The 20,266-nt window shown below is 39.4% G+C and overlaps 1 pseudogene; it reads right to left on the bottom strand.

The window, feature by feature from the left end:
• LOC102173261 overlaps positions 1-19,612 on the bottom strand; it is a 39,701-nt pseudogene extending 20,089 nt beyond the window's left edge.

Genomic DNA, 20,266 nt, shown 5'->3' with positions numbered 1-20,266 from the left:
TGCAAGGTCAGATTCAAGGGCCCCAGGAAGTTCCTGGCTACCCCAAAGCTCTTCCATCAGCCTTGTAGCTCCTTGTGGCAGATGCAGATGCTCCTTAAGATGAGCATACCTTCCCTTGTATGTATTTCTAGATTTTAAAAAAATGTGGCTCCAACAATTAACTCCCCACTGGAAATCAGGTGGAGAAGCAGAGGCACTATAGGCCTGAAGGGGAGGGGACACAGGGAGCAGTACAGAGATGGATCAAGGCGGCTGCATGAACAGGGGTGAAAAGCAAATGATGCGGCGCCAGGGACATTCTCCTCTGACTTCTGCAGATTGTCTGCGGCCAGCCCTATCCGTCACAATTGAGAAGACTCCAGAAGAAAACAATCTTCGCCGAGAAGGGGTTGGTGAACCTACACAGCTGTTAGGAAGGGAAATCAATCCAACCTTCATGGAACTTAGGTAAATACAGATGAAGGTGCTAACAATGTAATTCTACTTTGGGGGAATTTAGTCTCAGGACATAACTTGAAATATGAAAAAACATTTTTTACTGAATGATAATTGCAGCATTCTTAATAAATCAGAAAAATAAGATATAACTTAAATGTTCAATAATAGGGAAATAGTTATTGTAAATCTGGATACATACACACAATGAAGATTCATGTCAATATATGGCAAAACCAATACAGTATTGTAAAGCAAAATAAAGTAAAAATTTTTTAAAAAGAAAAATAATTTTGAGTGATAATTTAGAATCGGAAGCAATGTGCAAAAGCAATTTATCATTAAAATTATGCAAAAATAAAGAAAAAAGACTATGGAAAGATACTAAAATATTAAATATTAGTCTTTGGGTTGTTGGTATTATTAAACATTTAATATTTTTTTCTTCTAATTTTCTGTGAGTATGAATATTTAAAAATTAGAAAGATAAAGCATTATTACATTATTAGCAGATGAAAGATTTAGCTTATATTTATATATAGTACATACATGACTAATTGTACTTCAATATATGTATATGATTAATATAACTCTGTATATAAAAGTGGGCTACTTTTCTGCACCACCAGTGAACCAGTGAAAGCTTGACTCAGAGTTCAGGATATTGTCACTGTAGTCAGTACCAGGTGTTAATAAAATGCTTCAGGGGGTCTTATTGGAAGTATTTTAAGTAACTGAACATTCATTTTAGTCAGTATAATTTGCATATAAACAATAATAGCACTAATAAACCTTTAATTTTTTTTTCTTTCCTGATAAGTAGGTTAAACAAACTACTATAAGTTTTGTTTATGCTGTTAAATTACTTGGCAAAATATACCCTCCTAGGAAATTCATATATCAGTTTCAGACTGGACCATTCCAGTCTTTGTTAGGTAATCAAAGTTAGTAAGATCTTAAGAGTTCATATATATGTACTTTTTCTAAAGCTATTCAGCTTAAATCTATTTGGGATGGGGGCAGAGAAATCTGTCTCTATAATCTGTATACCATGCTTGCATTTTGTTTGGTACCATTCGCTGATGGTTTTGTGAGTAAGATCTTACTTCTCTTTGTTTCCCTGGAAGGCTAGAACTTGAACTTGGTAGAACTGATTTCAACCGAGAGTCCAATGCAAGGCGGTGCTCTGAGAATTTATTAGCTGGTAAAATGAAGAAAAAAGAGCGGAGGAGGTGCAGAATCATGCTCTAGAACACCACTCACTTATAATGTTGGAGAGGTAACATTTCAGGGTTATTCACTGTGCCCATGCTACCTATCAGGTACTGTTCAGGCACCACAGGAAGGCACAGATGGACAGAAGGAGTGCAAAGGCTGTGCCCAGCAGTAGTTGTGGTTTATAAATTCATTATGATACCGTGTGCAGGTAGCATGAATTAGTAAAGTGAGATAAATGTAAGACAATAAGGAGGGCTAAAGACTGTGGCAAGTTGGAGAGGGCTCTCCAGATTTAAAGGCTTTGGTCAAATCTCATAATTAGGCTGTATGAATTTCTGTAAGATAGGTTAGCAAAATGGATTTTTATATAAAATATCCAGATTTTTTAAATGTCATCAACTAATTTAAAGCTTTTTAAGAACATTGTGACTTTGGACGAAACAAAAAAATTCCACTTGATCATAGTGAGACACATATGTGCAGCTTATGTCTTTAAGAAACAGTTCTACTGAATGACAAAGCACTTAAAAATGTGTCTAATTGCAAAGTCATATGATAATATACTTATTTTAGATTTATTAGAAATACTAAATAAGATATTGGCTATGAATTGCTTGGAAAAATGACAGCTGTTAGTTGTTATAAATTAGTGATGAAAATTCATGTGCCAGGGATAGAGGTAATCAGAGGATGGAGTTATAGATTGTTCAGGGAAATGTTGGAGTTTCCTTGAACATTGTTTTATTTTAAAAAGTTTTTATTTTATATTGGAGGATAGTTGATTTACAATGTTGTGTTATTTTCAGAAATACAGCTAAGTGATTTCATTATCCATCTCCATATACCTGGGCTTTCCTGGTGGCTCAATGGTAAAAATTCTGCCTGCCAATGCAGGAAATGCAGGGGTTCAGTCCCTGGGTTGGAAAGGTGCCGTAGAGAAGGAAATGGCAACTCACTCCAGTATTCTTGCCTGGAAAATTCCATGGACAGAGAAGCCTGGTGGATTACAATCCATGGGGTCACCAAAGAGTCAGACATGACTTAGCCACAACAACAATAACAACATACACATATCTATTCTTTTTCAGATTCTTTTCCCATATAAGTTATCACAGATACTGAGTAGAGTTCCCTGTGCTATACAGTAAGTTCTTGTTAATTATCTGTTTTTTATATAGTAGTGTGTATATTCCAAACTCCTAGTTTATCCTTCTGTGAGCATTGTTTTAATTACAGCTTTATTGAGAGGCGATTTATATACCACACAATTCACTCATTTAAACTACACAATTCAACGGCTTTTAGTATACTCATAGAGATATGCAGCCATCGCTGCAATCAATTTTAGAATATTTTTGTTCCCTTACCCCAAATTCTGTAAATATTAGCAGTTACTTCCTATTTCCCCAACTCCTCCATCCCTGTGCAGTCACTGATATGCTTTCTATCTCGATAGGTTTGCCTGTTCCGACTATTTAATGTAAATGAAATCTTACAATGTTTGTATCTGGCTTCTTTTGCTTTGTGTAGTGTTTTCAAGATTCATCCATGTTGTAGCATGTGTTAGGATTTCATTCCTTTTCAGTATCAAGTAATATTCCTTTGCATGGGCATTTCCCATTTAGTTGATCTATTTATCAGCCTATGTAGAAATGGTTTGTTTTCACTTTTTGGCTATTATGAATAAAGCTGCTATAAACATTCAGGTGTGTATACTTGGGAGCGGAATTGTGTGACTACACCCTGTTTTGAAGAGGCAGAGAGAATCAGAGGAGGGAGAAAGAGTGGGTGAGAAATGGGAGGCTATTTTGCATTTTGACCAAAACCATGGCAATACTGGGTTCAGGTTTTTCCACAAGGAAACGTGAATTTTTTTGTTCAACCCAATATAAAATAAAAAAGCATATACAGGAAATTTGGAGTAGTTCTATATGGAGATAAACATAAAGCTAATGAGAAAAGAGGAATTCAGGCCTTGAAAGGGCTTGTTGATCTGTCCTTTCTTCTGAAGGTGCTAGAGAGCCGCTGAACAACTGAAAGCTGAAAGGGGCAAGGACATTCTAGCGGTCACGTGGGGATTGGATTTAGTTTCACAGCTGGGATCCTACCTGGCAGGCAGCTATGGTCATCATGTTGCTCTCTGCAGAGAATTTTGCTCTTCAGAATTATCCACATTAAATATTTGAACTGGATTCTTACAATCAAAATAATGTAGTATGGATTTGTGATATGTGATATATTCATAATATGGTTAAGGAAGTTTTAAGAAAAGCCATTTTGTTGTCTTGAAAGACACTGCAAAATTGGGTTAGGCCTGTTTATGTTGGTACCAAAATGTGTTTGGTTTAAATTTTTGAAAGTGAGTGTGCCAATTTGCTTAGATTATTTTTTTTTCCCTACAGTAAGAAATATTCATTTTAGCCAACAAAAAGTATACCAGAATTGTGATTGAAATGGAGAAGATGACTCATGATTTGAACTTGAGTATTCTGAAATTAAGATCCCTTCTGCACAGTTCACTCTTAAAAATAGGATATTCAGAGGGTGCTCTTTGTTTATCGTGTTGAAGGACAAGAACCTGAATTGAAATGTTGTCTATCAGAATGAATATTTTTTTATGTCCCTGTGCTGTGGGAATCATTAGACATTATTAAGATGCTGTTGTTTATTTTCTCTTTCAAAGCTGCACATATCAGACTATAATTGATTCTGAGTTTTATTTAACATATTTTCCATTCTTTTTCAGTTAAGGATCTTCAAAAATAATATATCTCTGTCCCGATTCCAAATTGAATTCAAGTCTGACTATTAAAACAGCTTGTAGCTGCTTTTTTAATTTCCTTATTCACTTGGTAAACACCTGAAGAATTTGGAAAAGTTGTATAAAGCCTCCTAGTTTCTGCTTTCTGGCATTTAATTTATTGGATTTGATTTCTCCTTTTTGAAACTAAATGCAAGTTGGGGAAGGTTAAAATGCTATCAATAAGTATTAAGTCCACAAATACGTATTGAATGCTTATCGTGTGTCAGATACCATGACAGGTTTGGGGGATAAGATGACTAAGATAAAGATTTCTTTAGAGGTGTTTACAACCTACTGCAAGACACGGTAGAGCTACACAAATGGCTCTGCTAGGAGGCAGAAGGGAATAGGCCTCAGGTGTGGGGCAACTGAAGTGCATGAGGTTAGCCTATTTATATGGGTGATTTCAAAAGGGTTTGATGAATGCAAAGAAATAGAGGAAAACAATAGAATGGGAAAGACTAGAGATCTCTTCAAGAAAATTAGAGATACCAGGGGAACATTTCATGCAAGGATGGGCACAGTAAAGGACAGAAATGGTATGGACCTAATAGAAGCAGAGATATTAAGAAGAGGTGGCAAGAATACACAGAACTATACAAAAAAGATCCTCATGACTCAGATAACTATTTGGTATGATCAGTCACCCAGAGCCAGACATCCTAGAATGCAAAACCAACTGGGCCTTAGGAAGCATCACTATAAACAAAGCTAGTGGAGGTGATGGAATTCCAGTGGAGCTATTTCAAATCCTACAAGATGATGCTGTGAACATGCTGCACTCAATATGCCAGCAAATTTAGAAAACTCAGCACTGGCCACAGGACTGGAAAAGGTCAGTTTTCATTCCAATCCTGAAGAAAGGCAATGCCAAAGAATGCTCAAACTACCACACAATCGCACTCATCTCACACGCTAGTAAAGTAATGCTCAAAATTCTCCAAGCCAGGCTTCAGCAATACGTGAACCATGAACTTCCTGATTTTCAAGCTGGTTTTATAAAAGGCAGAGGAACCAGAGATCAAATTGCCAACATCCGCTGGATCATTGAAAAAGCAAGAGAGTTCCAGAAAAACATCTATTTCTGTTTTATTGATTATGCCAAAGCCTTTGACTATGTGGATTACAACAAACTATGGAAAATTCTTCAAGAGATGGGCATACCAGACCACCTGACCTGCCTCCTGAGAAATCTGTATGCAGGTCAAGAAGCAACAGTTAGAACTGGACATGGAACAACAGACTGGTTCCAAATTGGGAAAGGAGTACGTCAAGACTATATATTGTCACCCTGCTTATTTAACTTATATGCAGAGTACATCATGAGAAACACTAGGCTGGAGGAAACACAAGCTGGAATCAAGATTGCCGGGAGAAATATCAATAACCTCAGGTATGCAGATGACATCACAGTTATGGCAGAAAGCAAAGAAAAACTAAAGAGCCTCTGATGAAAGTGAAAGAGGAGAGTGAAAAAGTTGACTTAAAACTCAAAATTCAGAAAACTAAGCTCATGGCATCTGGCCTCATCACTGCATACCAAACAGATGGGGAAACAATGGAAACAGTGTCAGACTTTATTTTTGGGGGCTCCAAAATCACTGCAGATGGTGACTGCAGCCATGAAATTAAAAGATGCTTACTCCTTGGAAGAAAAGTTATGACCAACCTAGACAGCATGTTAAAAAGCAGAGACACTACTTTGTTAACAAAGTTCTGTCTAGTCAAAGGTATGGTTTTTCCATTAGTCATGTATGCAGGTGAGAGTTGGACTATAAAGAAAGCTGAGCGCTGAAGAATTGATGCTTTTGAACTGTGGTATTGGAGAAGACTCTTGAGAGTTGCTTGGACTGCAAGGAGATCCAACCAGTCCATCCTTAAAGAAATCAATCCTGAATATTCATTGGAAGGATTGATGCTGAAGCTGAAACTCCAATACTTTGGCTACCTGATGCAAAGAACTGACTTATTTGAAAAGACCCTGATGCTCGGAAAGATTGAAGGCGGGAGGAGAAGGGGATGACAGAATATGAGATGGTTGGATGGCATCATGAACTCAATGGACATGAGTTTGAGTAAACTCTGGGAGTTCGTGATGGACAGGGGGGCCTGGCATGCTGCAGTCCATGGGGTCACCAAGAGTTGGACATGACTGAGCAACTGAACTGAACTGAACTCATAAGGGTTTTGCAGAAAGGAGGCCTGGACCTGGGCCTGGGAATATATTAGCAAGCTCTGGTTTAAATAAAATTAGATAGGTAAGAGTGTCTGAGCTCAAAACTGTCTCTCTTACCTAGGTAAGAGTGTCTGAGGTCTAGGTAAGAGTGTCTGAGCTCAAAACTCTCTCTCTTATCTATAGTGAAATTTTTGTTGAATTATTTAACTTAGAGTTTCCTCATCTGTAAAATCAATATATTCTGTAGAGTTTGTAGCAAAGGTAAACATAAGATACATATAGCAATTTAACAGCCTGGTGTAATAATGATTATTTTCACACAGTGGAACTTCCCAACTCCAGGAGTAATAATAGGCATATTGACAGATAAATAGATTAAAAAGATATGGTATATACTGATGCTAGGAAAGATTGAAGGTAGGAGGAGAAGGGGATGACAGAGGATGAGACAGTTGGACGGCGTCACCAACTCAATGGACATGAATTTGAACAAACTCAGAGAGATGGTGAAGGACAGGGAAGCCTGGCATGCTGCAGTCCATTTCATAAAGAGTTGGACATGACTGAGCAGCTGAACAACAACGGCATATACATAGAATGAAATATTACTCAGCCATAAAAAGAAGGAAGTAATGCCTTTTGCAGCAACATGGATGGACATAGAGTATCCCACTAAGTGAAGTAAGCCAGGCAAAGACAAGTACCATATAATATCACTTAGGTGGAATCTAGAAAAATGACACAAATGAACTTTTTAGCAAAGCAGAAAGAGACTGACAGATGTGATAGAAAACAAACATGGTTACCAAAAGGGATGGGGAAGGAAGAGAGATAAGTTAGGAGTTTGAGATTAACATATACACACTGCTGCTGCTGCTGCTGATAAGTCGCTTCAGTTGTGTCCGACTCTGTGTGACCCCATAGATGACAGCCCAATAGGCTCCTCTGTCCCTGGGATTCTCTAGGCAAGAACACTGGAGTGGGTTGACATTTCCTTCTCCAAAGTGAAAGTGAAGTCACTCAGTTGTGTCCGACTCTTCGTGACCCCATGGACTGCAGCCTACCAGGCTCCTCCGTCCATGGGATTTTCCAGGCAAGAGTATTGGAGTGGGGTGCCATTGCCTTCTTTGGTATATATACACTACTGCATACAAAATAGATAATCAACAAGGACCTACTCTATAGCAGAGGGAACTGTACTCAGCACTTTGCAACAAGGTGTAAGGGAAAAGGATCTGAAAATGAATACATATATATATATATATAATATATATCTGAATCGCTTTGATGTACACAACATTGTAAACCAACCATACTTCAATTTTTTTAAAACAAAAAATAAAATTCAACTGTGAGAAATAAAAAAAAAAAGAAATCATGCAACTATTCCCAAATCTGTTTGACCATAGAATACTTAAAAAAAAAAAAAAGAGCATCTCAAAGAGCTAATGTTCAAAGGAACAGATTTTGAAAACCCTAGGCTAGGGAGATCACAGGTTAGAAAAAAAAAAGCCTTGTAAGATGGGAATGACTAGGTCAAGTGAAGATGGGATATAGGATATTCTAGGGAGAAAAAAAGCAAAAGCGAAAACAAAGTGTCATTTTAATTGATGGCAGCAAAAATCTTTTGTAGAAGGTATATTTACTCATGGGGCAAAATGGACTTAGTGATGGAAGGAATAAAAGCCAGCATGATAGTAATGGACAGCTACTATTTTGACCTGCCAGAATCTATTCCCTGTTCTTCAGGAAACAGCTTCAGAATTTTCTTTGGGGAACCACCAGAGATCCAGGGGATCTTCCCAACCCAGAGATTGAACCCGGGTCTCCCTCACTGTAGACAGATGCTTTACTATCTGAGCCACCAGGGAAGTCCCTACTATGAAACTGCTGCTACTGCTGCTGCTAAGTCACTTCAATTGTGTCCGACTCTGTGTGACCCCATAGACGGCAGCCCACCAGGCTCCCCCATCGCTGGGATTCTCCAGGCAAGAACATTGAAGTGGGTTGCCATTTCCTTCTCCAATGCATGAAAGTGAAAAGTGAAAGTGAAGTCACTCAGTCGTGTCCGACTCTTCGAGACCCCATGGACTGCAGCCCACCAGGCTCCTCCATCCATGGGACTTTCCAGGCAAGAGTACTGGAGTGAAGTGCCATTGCCTTCTCCGACTATGAAGCTACTGAAGCCTAAATCTCTAAGCCTCTTGGTTTAGATGACTATATCTTTCCATCCTCACCTTCCTCATTCACACTTCCCCTTTAAGTATTCGAAGGGCTGAAGGAATAGTTTTGAGTGGAGCTAAGGGGAAGTTGAGTTGGGAATACATTTAGTTTGTGCTTCAGTGGATATATTTATATGGTTCATGGTCACTTGATTATTGTTTGGTGCTCGCTGACATTCTAATGTGATTCCTGATTTCCAGCCACACTCACTACTGGCTACTGATGGTCAGGAGAAGAGTAGACTACTACCTGGTCACTGGTCTTGTATGACAAGAGGGCACTGACAGCAAGCTAGTTAATGAGTGATATCAATTTGAAGAGTATTTATGAGTCAAATTTGGTCAAGAAAAATGGAAATATCTTGAACTCATCCAGTTCATTCATAAGAGGAACTTGAAAAAAGTCCTAAATTTGGCAATGATAATAATAATTTGCCATAAAACATACAGAAAATTACTAATATATTGTGAAGTTGCAAGTACATTTTAAAGCTATCAGTGATTAAAAAAACATTATTCAACCATGGTAGAAGAGGACTGAATTACCTTTCCAGCCTCCTTTAAAGGGTGGTGTTGTGATGTGATTGTTGTATGAAGAAGTGATTGAAGGGTATGCAGCCAAAACTCATAGAGAAAAACAATAACATATTCTGGGGAGGATTTTGTGATAATGGTGGCATTCCTTTGTTTTGGGGAATTTGGGGTTTATTTTTTTCTTCTTCTTTGAAATATTTTCTTTGAATATTTAATTTTAAATTAAAAAAAATTTAAATTTGTCTTCTTTTTCTTAAAAAGCATACCCCTTTCCCCTGATTGGAAAAGTGTTAGAACTCAACAAAACTTGATCTGCCTTCTTATCACACTCACTTTATGACACTCAAGTGGAGCCGAGTCCATTCCAAAATCTAGAACGGCAGGTCTTTCTAGGCTGGTCAGTGGCGCCTTGCATTCAGTTCAGGGTTCAGGGTCACGTGACCCAATCAGAGCCAGAGAGACTCAGCTCTGGCTTGTGTCTGGACGCTGGCGGGTTAGGAAGCAGGGCTAACAGCAAAGCTAGTGTGGCAAGGGCACAGATGAAGGTCATGCCACATGTCTAAAATTGATGAAGTTATAAACCAAGGTACCAGGCTGGTTAACAAGATATTCTGCCCTTCCTGCATGATAAATAGACCTTAATTATGATAGATTTAAGTATAGCTTAAAACTCAGCATTCAGAAAATGAAGATCGTGGCATCCGGTCCCATCACTTCATGGCAAATAGATGGGAAAACAATGGAAACAGTGACAGACTTTATTTTTGGGGCTCCAAAATCACTGCAGGTTGGTAACTGTAGCCATGAAATTAAAAGACACTTGCTCCTTGGAAGAAAAGCTACTACCAACCTAGACAGTATATTAAAAAGCAGAGACATTACTTTGCCAACAAAGGTCCATCTAGTCAAAGCTATGGCTTTTCCAGTAGTCATGTATGGATGTGAGAGTTGGACTATAAATAAAGAAAGCTGAGCACCGAAGAATTGATGCTTTTGAACTATGATGTTGGGGAAGACTCTTGAGAATTCCTTGGACTGCTAGGAGATCCAATCAGTCAGCCTAAAGGAAATCAGTCCTGAAGAAAGACTGATGCTGAAGCTGAAACTCCAATACTTTGGCCACCTGATGCGAAGGACTGACTTACTTGAAAAGACCCTGATGCTGGGAAAGATTGAAGGCAGGAGGAGAAGGGGACGACAGAGGATGAGGTGGTTGGATGGCATCACTGACTCGATGGACTTGAGTTTGAGTAAATTCTGGGAGTTGGTGATGGACACGGAGGCCTGGTATACTGCAGTCCATGGGGTCGCAAAGAGTTGGACACAACTGAGCAACTGAACTGAACTGAATTGAAATATGACAGAATCAAAACTTATAAAACAATGGGTTTTATATGATTGAAAATTGTCAAATACTTGAAGACATTAAATTTTTATGGAGCATAATTCGACATTCTGTTAGCGGACCAGGGATGATTAGATAAGTAATAAAATAAACATACACACACATATATATATGACAAATTATTATGTATTTATTCCATAAGCTTCAGCAAAAACCCCACCATTTTATTATCAAGATCGTTGACAGTAATGATTGAACAAATTAAAAATCAAATTTGAATATATTTTCATGAAAAAATATAGAATTAAGGTAAATGTAAATTTTTAAAAGTAATGATATATGTATGTTTTCACAAAGTTATTTGGTTCTTAATATTTTAACATTATTAAAATTAAAATACATATTATAGTTGATTTATATTAAAAATTATAAATCAAAGATATATAGCTTATTTTACATTAATTTTGAAATTTTAATTTAATCTTATTAAATTTTAAAAAGCTATTCACAATTCTAGTGTTCACTGTTCTAGTTGCTACTGAATTAAATCAGGATTCATTTATGTGTGTGATAATATAGACCCATGTGTAAAATACTTGAATGATGATTTTCTTAATGTTGTGAAATGTTTCTTCGATACCCTGTGCAAATATTGCAAATGCCACTCTGACTGTTGACTTGTTCTGTAATGATAAATTGGGACGTGAAGAATGGAAGGAAAAAGAATCTTTGGCATTTGTGGGAATTAATACTTCATTTTGAGACTTACTGCATTCATGCCAATTGAAAGGAGTTGACAAATGAATTCATTTGTCTTTTCTCTTACCTAACCCTTCCTCCTCTCAAATGGCCCTACACTCCCAAGCCGTTCCCATCTCTGACATTGTCAGCAGGACAACGTACAAAATTCCATGGCATTCAGATGCAGTTGGTGTGGGGAAATAGAACAAGTGAGGTGAGAGAATAGCACTGAAACATGCATATTATCGTATGTGAAACAGATCGCCAGTCCAGGTTCGATGCGTGACACAGGGTGCTCAGGGCCAGTGCACTGGGGTGACCCTGAGGGATGGGATGGGGAAGGAGGTGGGAGGGGGGTTCAGGATGGGGAACACATGTACACCCATGGCTGATTCATGCCAATGTATGGCAAAAACCACTACAATATTGTAAAGTAATTAGCCTCCAATTAAAATAAATAAATTAATTAAAAAATAAAAAGCATAACTGTTAAAAAAAAAAAAGTTGGGGAGAATTATTTCCCTGGGACCTAAAAGTTGATATTCACTAGAGTGGATTTTTAGCATGTTCTTTAATGACTATAAATATAATGATATGTATGTTTGTGATTAAGTGAAGTCCTCTAAATCATGGAGCCCAGGAGAGGGGTACCTCTTGTCTCTGGGAAGAACTGCCCACCGTTCTGTTGCTTCCCAGAATTCCTGGGGCTTAGTCTCCTAGATATAGTTCTCCTCAGTATTGGGTGTGGAGGAGGTAGAGATGAGAGCTGTGAGTGACAAGAGGCCATCATCCCCCTCACTCTCTCTGCTCTCAAAATCTATTTTCTCCTATCTCTCTCAAGGACTGTTTGTATGATCTCTCTAATGAGTTAAGTATTTCTAAAAAACTAATATCAGCTCACCTCAGACCTCTGGGTGATTGTTGAGGGAGAGGAGATAATCCTGGGGCAAGGGATTGTGCAGGGTCTGGTTGGCTGCTTAAAATAGGAAGAGGGAAGGTCACAGGAAAAACAAATAGAAATTATCTCAATGAATTATCCTGCCAGTAACTGGCACGGCTATTTACTTCCCAACTGGTTAGTGGGAAGGTAAGTTTCTGGTCCCATCACTTCATGGGAAATAGATGGGGAAACAGTGGAAACAGTGTCAGACTATTTTTTGGGGCTCCAAAATCATTGCAGATGGTGATTGCAGCCATGAAACTAAAAGACACTTACTCCTTGGAAGGAAAGTTATGATCAACCTAGATAGCGTATTCAAAAGCAGAGACATTACTTTGCCAAAAAAGGTCCGTCTAGTCAAGGCTATGGTTTTTCCAGTGGCCATGTATGGATATGAAAGTTGGACTGTGAAGAAAGCTGAGCGCCGAAGAATTGATGCTTTTGAACTGGTGTTGGAGAAGACTCTTGAGAGTCCCTTGGACTGCAAGGAGATCCAACCAGTCCCTTCTAAAGGAGATTAGTCCTGGGTGTTCTTTGGAAAGACTGATGCTAAAGCTGAAACTCCAATACTTTGGCCACCTCATGGGAAGAGTTGACTCATTGGAAAAGACCCTGATGTTGGGAGGGATTGGGGGCAGGAGGAGAAGGGGATGACAGAGGATGAGGTGGCTGGATGGCATCACCGACTTGATGGACATGAGTTTGGGTGAACTCCGGGAGTTGGCGATGGACAGGGAGGCCTGGCGTGCTGCGATTTATGGGGTCGCAAAGAGTCGGACATGACTGAGCGACTGGACTGAACTGAAGTTTCAAGTATTAGCCCCTGAATTGCAATGGAGGCCATTCCGGAAATCATGTTATAGAAGTGGTAACAGGTATTAAAGATAAAACCTTCAAGTCCTACCACCTGAGAGTGATAGAGTTTCAAGGGTGAGCTGACAAGAGGTATGGTGGGGCCTAGGTCTAGAAGTCTTCAGTCAGTGGGAGAGACTTTCCCCAAAGCATGGAGTAACATTTTGTTTTCAGGAACAGGGTTTTTTTCTTTTTTCTTTTTGGCAGCTTGAGGGATCTTTCTCCCCAACCAGGGATTAAATCTGTGTGCTTAGCACCTTTGACAGTGAAAGCACAGAGTCCCAACCACTGGGAATTCCCAGGAACAGATATGTTTACAGTGACCAACTAGCCAGATTATATTTTATAAGCCTAGCATGAAAAGAGGGGATGTTTTGCATCAGATTGAGCAGGCATAATTACAATATGGGTTACAAAAATGGTAAAAAAAAAAAAAAAAGACCCAGAGGAAAAAATATCAAAAGTGAATTGTAATTTTATGTTGTGAACTAATTGGAAGCTTTAAATGGCAATTGAAATTCTTTCTGGGCCTAAGGGAGATGAGGCGGCCTTCTTCAGGATGTTTGAACTTAATTACCAGGTGCAGCAAGAGTGGAATAGATTTTTTAAAATTACTTATAATAATCATGTTGGGCACCAGAAATGGTTATATTTATCTAAGGGCCTTAGCACACCTTTCAAGTGGAAAGATAATTTGTATCATTGAAAATTTAGTAGAATTTTAATGCATCTACAGATGAGTGGGAGACTGTTTGAAAAATGTGCTTTGTACTCTATCAGAAATTCATTTGGGTTTTAAAATGCATATGGTTATTTCTTTCATGAAATATTGGTAGGCTAGCAGCAAACCATTTTTATGTCCTTAAAAATATTTTTTAAAGGTAAAAGTAATACCATAACATTACAAAGTTTTAGAAAAACAAACAAAAAATTTGACTATAATCTTACCAGTCTGCTACAAGAACTCATCTTTTTATAATCCGTTTTGGACATATGGTTTTCATATTTTTATGCAATTTTGTATCATGTTCTTTTTTTCCTTACTATAAGTTTTTTTCTTATGTTGCTACATATTCCACATTTTAATTTAAAATTTTAATGGTTACGTGATATTCCTTCTAGGAGATGTGCCAAAATTCACTCTTTTCTCTAGAAAGGAACATTTAGATTTTTTCCATTAAAAAAATGCAGTGAATGTATAAAGTGTTCCTCCTTCATCTCTTGTCCTGGTTCCAGATTTTCAGTTATTTCTAAGAAATGGGATTAATGGGTAAAAGTGTATAGGACATTTTCTTGGCTCTGAATATGTATTGTTAAATTACTTTACAAAAGGATTGTTCCAATGAAGTAAAATGCTACAATGTATCAAACCAGCACATTCATTATACTTATCAGCATTTTGTCTTTCTCTTTTCCTTCCTATTAATAATTTAGTTGGCCATTTTAAAATGTGTGTTCCTCTAATTGTGAGCAGAGCTAAATGTTTTTGCTTATATTTTTTCTTAAGTCCATTATGTTTAGGGCTTTAAGATGAGAACCTAAACTTAATTGATGACAAATCCATTACGTTTCTGAATATTTTTAGAAGAAAGTAATTTACTTCCAACTTAAGTGAAAAAAATTCTAGTTATATTTGAATTAAAAACAAAGTGTTTTTTGAGAAGTTTATTTAAATACCTCTAGATAACTCTTTTCTCTGGTTACCTCAATCTCAAACTAATTTCTCTCAAAATGTTAATAAGGATTCACTGAAGAAATGAGTTCCATGGTCAAATAAGTTGGGAGAAAGCACTAAGGGGGATGGTGAGCAAAAAGAATACTTTTTCTGAATAGTTTAGGCAAATTGGATCATATAATCCCATATTTCCAGTTGGTAGGGTTCTCAATCTTTTCCATGGGAACCAGGCTCCAGCCTCCTTGGAGGGTGGGGTGGGGGCTTTCCAAAGCAATAGTATTAGCACAGTAACAGTTCTGGGAGGTCCTGTGATAAATCTTGTTAACAAATTACTTGATCATATTATTTACATTTTTGGGGGGTATGAACTGGAGAGGTACCTATGACCTTCTACTCTCCAACAAGAGGCCTTTTGCTTCTTTGATTCCACCCCTTCCTACCAGAGCCAAATGAGTAGGAAGGCTGCGTAGGAGCAGGGGTTGCCTCTCTGGCTCTGAGGAAGAAGATGTCATTGCCTTGGATCTTCATATTCTTGCCCTTGTCATATTTAAGTGGTAAGATCTGCAGAAATGGTGATGGTTGAGGATGCTTTGGGTGCATGAGAACACCCGCTAGAGCTTCAGGGGCGTGTAATAGAACCTCTAATTATGTTGAATTTTTTCACTTTATCTTTTGGATGTCTCTATGTGTTTTATCCCGAAAAGCAGTGTATATTCATCATAAATGCACCTGTATTAGGTGTACACACTCAAATTTGGGTACTAGTGATCTAAAATGGCTAAGAATAGGTTGTAAACTTAAAAGCAAATAGAGAAGCTGTTCATTCACTACTTCATTTACTCCAAATTCTACTTCTTGAGCAAATATTGACAGTCACACCTACTAGGCCCTGAGGATGTTATAATAAACAAGTGTCCCTACCTTCACAGAGCTTGTTGACTCAGGCCACAGGGACAAAAGAAGTTCTGGTAATGAATATGGCTCATTAGAATAGAACATCAGGATTTGGAGCAAAGGGTTACCTGCCTTTCCCTTTCTGCATGTGTTCATCTCCAAATGATGATGGAAGCTAATGACTCATTAAGAATTTGGGACTGCTATTACCTGGCCTTCTTTCTCATCATGCGTTTGCTTAAGATATGATGTACAATACACTTGACTCTAAAATTTGTGATTTGCAAAACGGAGTGCACTTCAGAGTTAGTCTAACTAACAGGTTTGATATTATATGATTGTCCAGTTGATTAATATCAACTTGAGTTTATGTGATGCTGTATCAGTTTGTTAGGGTGCTGCAGATCAAGTGGCTTAAACAAAATTTATTTTCTGGAGGCTAGAAGTCTGAAATTAGTATGTATAATTTCAGTTTGGTTTGGGCAAGTTTGGTTTCTTCTGAAAACTCTGAGGCAGAATATGTATCATTCCTCTCTCCTCACTTCTGGCAGTTTGCTGGCAATCTTTGGTGTTCCCTGCCTTGTGGATCCCTATCTCTGTTTTCATCTTCACACGGCATTCTTTCTATATGTGTCTGTCTCTGTGTCCAGATTTTCTCTTCTTATAGGAACCCCATTTATATTGAAGTAAGCCTCACTCTAATGAGGCCTCATCTTAACTGGATCATCTGCAGACAACCCATTTCCAAATAAGATCACGTCCATAGGTACCAGGGTTAGGACTTCAGGATCTTTTGGGAGGGACACAATTCATCCCAGTAACAGATGTTAGGACACGCTGGCAGCTGGGTCTGGAGACTTCTTTGAAACTGCCCTTGTGGTGGGAACTCAGGTCATCCACCTAGCCTTTGTGGAACTTGCTCTCCAGGGTGATGGAGCCTATCCTTGTCATCCTGCCACTGGTTTCTATTGGGGAAAATGTGGTTACATGGAGTGAGGAACTGCAGAGGATTTTTGGTGTCTTCAGAGATTTGGGAAGCTGTGTTGATAATTGAAAATAAGAGAGAAATGGAAAATGTCATGAAAATATATTGCCACCATAAACACAGAGGTGGTGGAAGATACACAAGCAACAATGATTTTTATCTTGGAGGGGACTCATTACTCAGTACTCTCTGAGATTACCCTCCACATTAAGGACTCTCTGGAGAATCTTACTCTTTATGACTAAGAATCTCATTTCCTACTCTGTGCATCCCTTTATCACAGGTATTACTACACTCTGATCATTTACTTTTCTGCCCGCCTCTTTACAAGATTGTGAGTTCCTCGGTAATTCATCTTTATACTCTTACCATTTGGCAGAGTATTTGGCATTGAGTAGGTGCTCAACAAATATTTAGTAAATAAATGAAAGGTTTAACTCATTTTTTTTATTAAACTATATGGGAAAGTTATCAAAAATTAAAATTAGCAAAAAATCAAACCAAAAGAAGTATTAATAGTCAACATTAGAGAAGAGAATAGATACATTTTGATCAGGCCCACATGACCAGACTTCATGATGTAGACAAGTATGTTTTCAAAGAAAGCTTACTGACATAAGATAGTACATACTTAAGTTAAAAAGCAGTGTATAAAACTCTGTGGTATCACCATTTTATAAAGGATGTTCTATATCTTGGCGCATATGTAGGTAAGGATATAAAATATAAATATGTGTATATATTAGACATAGAGGACTAAGGAAGGAAACAGACTCACATATCTGATCATCTCTGCTTCGTGAACTAGTTTTTATTTTCTTTGATAAAAGTGTCTGCATTTATATTACAAATTTTCTGCATGTATTCTTATGTTCTGAGAGAAATTGATGGGCTGGATTAAAAAAATAAAACACAAGCTAAGAAGCCTTCATTGAGAGTTGTGAAGGCTGTTCTCACAGGGAATAAAAAGAGGGACATGATCATTCATCACTCCAAGAATAAGTTCAAAATTTATCCTCAGGCCTCTAGGGTCTTAAACAAACCCTCTGCTGCTTCCTTTCTAAAACTGACTCCTTGGGATAACCCCACCTGCCCCGGGGTGACCTGGGTCAGCCTGGCTGGTCAGTGCCATGTGAGAGGCAGCAGCTGCTTGCTGTTTTCTTTTTGCAATCCAAGGTGCCGCAAGGACAAGAACTCCACACAGGGCTGTCCCCAAGTGACGGCCTTGCCTTTGTCCCACCTTTGCCGCTTCCTTTTGTCCCATTGAAGCTGACTCTCTCTCCAGGTGCACCTGCAGCCTCAGGGGCCAGAGAAGGAAACACAGCGTAGCCATCTTCCTGTGCAGAGCCTCCACTGGCCAGAGATTGAACTCTTCCAACAAATCAGTTATTTAGAAAGAAAAAAAAAATTATTGCAAGGATTCTTAAATGAGGACTATGGACACATTCTGGGACTGACCTGAAGAAGGGGTAGGGCTAGAGAACTGGCCCTGATAGAGGAAGATGAGGAGGACTGGGAGCTTCTGAAAGGAGAAGTAACCAAGATGAGCCAGAGACAAGGCTAAATTTATCCCCGGCATCTGGGTCAGGCTGACCTGTTCAGGAGAGGGAAGTTGAGATCTGGGCTGAGTGTGAACCATGAGAACTGGAAGTGACTTGGCCAGTTCAGCTCTGGCTTTCACAGGGAAACAGATCTGCCCTGCCCTGCCCCCCACCCCACACCCTGCCACCCCGCCACCCCTGGGATCTGGTTAAAGTGCAACTTCTGATCCAGTCAGTCTGGGTGGGGCCCGAGGGTCTGCAGGTCTAACAAGCTCCCAGGTAGTACCTATGCTGCTGGTCCGTGGACCCCACTTTGAGAAGTGAGGGCTTGGAAGGCAGAGGGGACAAACAAGGACCTCTGAGGGTCCCGGAGGGGGTGTGCTTGACTTCACTGACTGAGCTCAGTCACTGACTGAGACTTCAGAGGGACAGGGGACATTGTTTGATTAAGTGAGAGGCTGTCTTGCCATGGTCAATAGTATTTGGGAAGCTGTGTAGTAGAAAGGAGCTTAGTCTTTTGAATCTCATTGACATTGATGTGAATCTCAGGGAGCTTGGTGTTTACCTTGTGAGGAATGGGGAGGCTCTGAGGGTTTATTTCTCTACTGGTCCACTCCTTCCTTGACTTCCTGGCTAAGTGCCTCCTTCGTGCTTGAGGCATGGCCAGGTCTTCAGTGGAAATGGCTGGCTGGCATCACCCTGTCCAGGCTGAGGGATGTTTCCTGCCCAGAGTCACTGGCCCAGAAAGGGAGAAAGGCTTGAAAGGCCAGACTTCTAGCTGTGGTCAGAGGCTGGACCCTCCCAGCCTCTTCTCATAATGAAGTTGGCTTCCAGGTAACAGTATCCATGCTTTATACCCTCCATACTCAAAGTCCGGCCCATGGCCCAGCGGGATCTGCATTACCTTGTTATAAACACAGAATGACTCCGTCTCAGACCTTCTAAATCAGAGTCTGCATTTTAGCCAACTTCTGGGTGATGTGTGTGCCCACCAAAGCTTGAGAAGCATGGACAGCCTTACTTGACTCTTCGCCAGCACCTTTCTGTCCAGGGAAAGAAACTGAATACATTAAACACATGCTTGCATAGCCTTACTGCAGAGCCATACTGTGGACTAGACAGCATTCTGAACACATTTCAAATAATTAGCTCTTCTGAGAACCCATCAGTCACACCATTGTACTCTTCTCTCACCCTGATAACCATATCAGGGCGACCCTGTAGTGTCCCATAGGGTGGCAGTTGCCCCATCCTGTTTAGCCCCCACACTGAGGTAGCCAGCAAAGGGATGACTGGAGCCTCTCTGGGCCTCAGCATACAGCAGTGTGAGAGAGGGGAGATTTTGTGTGTGTGTGTGTGCATGCGCGTGTGAGTGCTCTACCAGAACTAGTCTTTTCTGAGCATCATAGTAAACTTTCTGGATTCTGCCAGTGACTGCAGTCCATAAATGGGGTTGGTAGACTGGTTTCCACCCTCTCTCCAACCACTTGACAACCTCTAGCGGGAGGGGAAGATGCTGTTTGAAATCTCAGATCATACTGATGGGGTGATTCTCTGGAAGGGGAGAACGTGAGATGCTGCTTCCAGCTCCTCACTGTCAAAAGTGGGGACTTTTGGCTGCATAGAGCAGTGGTTTAACATTGCACTCTAAAGAAAGACTGAGTTTAGATCTGCATCCTGTCACTTACCAGTGGTGTGGGCCTTGGATATATTACTTAACATATTTGTGCCTCAGCTTCCCATCTGTAAAATGGGGATATAAAGTACCTACCTTATAGACATGTGGTGAGAATTAAATGGATTAATACACATCATGTACTTAGAAGCACTCGATCAACGTTACCTATTGTTGGGGTGGTTCTGTTTAAAGTCAGACTTAACTTCTCTTCTTCACCAAGTAGAGTT

This window comes from Capra hircus, chromosome 28 (assembly GCF_001704415.2).
Source record: "Capra hircus breed San Clemente chromosome 28, ASM170441v1, whole genome shotgun sequence".
Taxonomy (NCBI): Eukaryota; Metazoa; Chordata; class Mammalia; order Artiodactyla; family Bovidae; genus Capra; species Capra hircus.
The sequence above is the reverse complement of the archived record's forward strand: the minus strand, read 5'-3'. Positions and strand labels throughout refer to the sequence as shown.